This window comes from Ursus maritimus, assembly GCF_017311325.1.
Source record: "Ursus maritimus isolate PB19 chromosome X unlocalized genomic scaffold, ASM1731132v1 scaffold_X1, whole genome shotgun sequence".
NCBI lineage: Eukaryota > Metazoa > Chordata > Mammalia > Carnivora > Ursidae > Ursus > Ursus maritimus.
Window position 1 is genome coordinate 77661297 of NW_024423319.1, and position 4265 is coordinate 77665561.

Sequence of the window (4265 nt, forward strand, 5' to 3'; positions counted from 1 at the left end):
GAGACCAATGAGAATGAAAACACATCAGTCCAAAACCTATGGGACACTGCAAAGGTGGTCTTAAGAGGAAAATACATAGCCATCCAAGCTTCACTCAAAAGAATAGAAAAATCTAAAATTCAGTTTTTATATTCTCACCTCAAGAAGCTGGAGCTGGAAGAGAAGAACAGGCCTAACCCACGCACAAGAACCCAGTTGATCAAGATTAGAGCAGAGATCAATGAATTAGAAACCAGAAACACAGTAGAGCAGATCAACAGAACTAGAGGCCGGTTCTTTGAAAGAATTAATAAGATCGATAAGCCACTGGCAAGACTTATTCAAAAGAACAGAGAAAGGACCCAAATTAATAAAATTAGGAATGAAAGGGGAAAGGTCAAAACCCTCACCAATGAAATAGGAAGGATCATTAGAAACTTTTATCAACAGCTTTATGCCAATAAATTAAACAATCTGGAAGAAATGGATGCCTTCCTAGAAACCTATAAACTACCAAGACTAAGGTAGAAAGGAAGAAATTCATTAATTAAACAAACCAATTAATTATGAAGAAATTGAAGCAGTGATTAAAAACCTCCCGAAAACAAGAGCCCAGGGCCTGACGGATTCCCCAGGGAAATCTACGAAACATTCAAAGAAGAAATAATACCTAGTCTCCTGAAGCTGTTTCAAAAAATAGGAACAGAAGGAAAACTACCAAACTCATTCTATGAGGTCAGTATTACTTTGAGCCCCAAACCAGGAAAAGTCCCCATCAAAAAGGAGAATTACAGACCAATTTCCCTGATGAATATGGATGCCAAAATGCTCAACAAGATCTTAGCTAATAGGATCCAACAGGACATTAAAAGGATTATCCATTATGACCTAGTGGGATTCATCCCTGGGATGCAAGGGTGGTTCAGCATTCGCAAATCAATACGTTGATCATATCAAGAAGAAAAGAGTCAAGAACCATATGATCCTTTCAACAGATGCAGAAAAAGCATTTGACAAAATACAGCATCCTTTACTGATTAAAACCCTTCAGAGTGTAGGGATAGAGAGTACATACCTCAATTTCATTAAAACTATCTATGAAAAGCCTACAGCAAATATCATTCTCAATGGGAAAAAGCTGAAAGACTTTCCCTTAAGATCAGGAACACGACAAGGATGCCCACTCTTGCCATTATTTTTCAACATAGTACTAGAAGTCCTTGAAACAGCAATCAGACAACAAAAAGGGATTAAATGTATTCAAATTGGCAAAGAAGAAGTCAAACTGTCTCTCTTCGCAGAGACACGATACTCTATATGGAAAACCCAAAGACTCCACCCCCAAATTACTAGAACTTATGGAGAAATTCAGTGTTGTGAAAGGATACAAAATCAATGCTCAGAAATCAGTTGCATTTCTATACACGAACAATGAGACTGAATAAAGAGAAATTAGGGAATTTATTCCATTTACAGTAGCACCAAAAATCATACGATATCTCAGAATTAACTTAACCAGACACGTAAAGGATCTATATTCTAGAAACTACAAATCACTATTAAAAGACATTGAAGAAGACACAAAAAGGTGGAAATATATCCCAGGCTCATGGATCGGAAGAATTAACATAGTTAAAATGTCTATGCTCCCAGAGAAATCTACACTTTCAATGCCATCCCTATCAAAATACCGATGACATTTTTCAAAGAACTGGAACAAACAGTCCCTAAATTTGTGTGGAACCAGAAAAGGTCCCAAATCGCCAAGGAATTGTTGAAAAGGAAAAACAAAGCTGGGTGCATCACTTTGCTGGATGTCAAGCTATACTACAAAGCTGTAATCACCAAGACAGCATGGTACTGGCACAACAACAGACACATAGACCAACGGAACAGAATAGAGAACCCAGAAATGGACCCGCGGCTCCCTGGGAAGCTAATCTTTGACAAAGCAGGAAAAAACATCCAATGGAAAAAAGACAGTCTCTTCAATAAATGGTGCTGGGAAAATTGGACAGCTACATGCAAAAGAATGAAACAGACCATCTCTCACCATACAGAAGGATAAACTCCAAATGAATGAAAGACCTCGATGTGAGACAGGAATCCATCAAAATCTTAGAGGAGAACATAGGCAGCAAACTCTTTGACATCGGCTAAAGCAACTTTTTTCATGACACATCTCCAAAGGCAAAAGAAACAAAAGAAAAAATGAACTTGTGGGACTTCATCAAGATCAAAAGCTTCTGCACAGCCAAGGAAACAGTCAACAAAAAAAATTAAAAGGCAGCCCATGGAATGGGAGAAGATATTTGCAAATGATACTACAGATAAAAGACTAGTATCCAGGGGCTGGGGGTGGGGGAATGGGATAGGCTGGTGATGGGTAGTAAGGAGGGCACGTATTGCATGGCACTGGGTGTTATACACAACTAATGAATTATCGAACTTTACATCAAACACCAGCGATGTACCATATGGTGACTAACATAATATAATAAAAAATATTATTATAAAATTTTTTAAAAATATATTAAATACTTATTTAAAAAAAAGACTAGTATCCAAGATCTACAAAGAACTTCTCAAACTCAATCCATGGGAAACCAAAAATCAAATCAAAAAATGGTCAGAAGATATGAACAGACACTTTTCCAATGGAGACATACAAATGGCTTACAGACACATGAAAAAATGTTCAAAATCATTAGCCATCAAGGAAATTCAAATCAGAACCACACTGAGATACCATCTTATAACAGTTAGAATGGCAAAAATTGACAAGGCAGGAAACAACAAACTTTGGAAGGAATGTGGAGAAAGGGGATCCCTCTTACACTTTTGATGGGAATGCAAGTTGGTACTGCCACTCTGGAAAACAGTGTGGAGGTCCCTTCAAAAGTTGAAAATAGAGCTACCCTATGTTCCAGCAATTGCACTACTGGGCATTTACCTCAAAGATACAGACATAGTGAAGAGAAGGGCCATATGCAACCCAGTGAGCATAGCAGCATTGTCCACAATAGCTAAATCGTGGAAGGAACTGAGATGCCCTTCAACAGATGACTGGATTAAGAAGATGTGGTCCATATATACAATGGAATATTACTCAGTCATCAAAAAGAATGATTTCACAACATTTGCAGCAACATGGACTGGAGTGGAGGAGATAATGCTAAGTGAAATAAGTCAAGCAGAGAAATACAATTATCATATAGTTTTACTCATTTATGGAACATAAGAAATAGCAGTAAGATCAGTAGGAGAAGGAAGAGAAGAATGAGGTGGGGTAATCGGAAGGGGGAATGAACCAGGAGAGACTATGGACTCTGAGAAACAAAATGAGGGCTTCAGAGTGGAGAGGGGTGGGGGATTGGAATAGGCTGGTGATGGGTATTAAGGAGGGCATGTATTGCATGGAGCACTGGTTGTTATACGCAAATAATGAAATATGGAATATTACATCAAAAACTAAGGATGTACTGTATGTTGACATAACATAATAAAAAATTATTATAAAAAATAAATAAAAATATATTAATAAACTCTTATTTATCTGTTAGAAATTTTATATTGCTCTTTTTTCCACTAAATTTTGTCTTCATTTAAAAGTCCCTCTTGATTTTATCTGACTATAGTATGCATTAATGCTTCCACATCTTTCATTGATCACCCCATTTTACTTCTAAAACACACAATTATGTATTTCAACTGAAGTTGCATTATCTATTGTACTTCCTTTGGCTATTATGTCCTCTTTAAAAACCTCTTCTCGATTGTACTATTTTTATTATTACTATTAGCACCTAGTGGATCAAAATGATACAAAATATGACAAGAATTCACAAGTAATTAAAATCATATAAAGTCAATTTTACAGCACATTCATCTATTAATGAGTTGGATGAGGCCTGGACCAAATGTATTTTTCTGATACCAGTACTTAAAATCGTACTTTGTCTGTCAACCAGAACTTGTTAATACTCTGGGGCAATATGTCATCGCTATATAAGTGAAATGGATCAGGTGAACCCCTTAGGATTAAATGCAGAGTATTGTATTTCATCAATTTTAGAAATGCAGAAACAAATGTATTTTTAAACCATAGAAAATATGTAAAATGTGGAAAATGTTTATGTGTGAATGCTTGTGTTGTAGATGATTCTCTTTCTGTCTGTCTTACTGTCTTTCTACCTTTCCATCTTTCCTCCCTCCCTCCCTTCCTTTTTCTTTCTCTCGTTTTCTTCTTTCTTTCTTTCTTTCTTTCTTTCTTTCTTTCTTTCTTT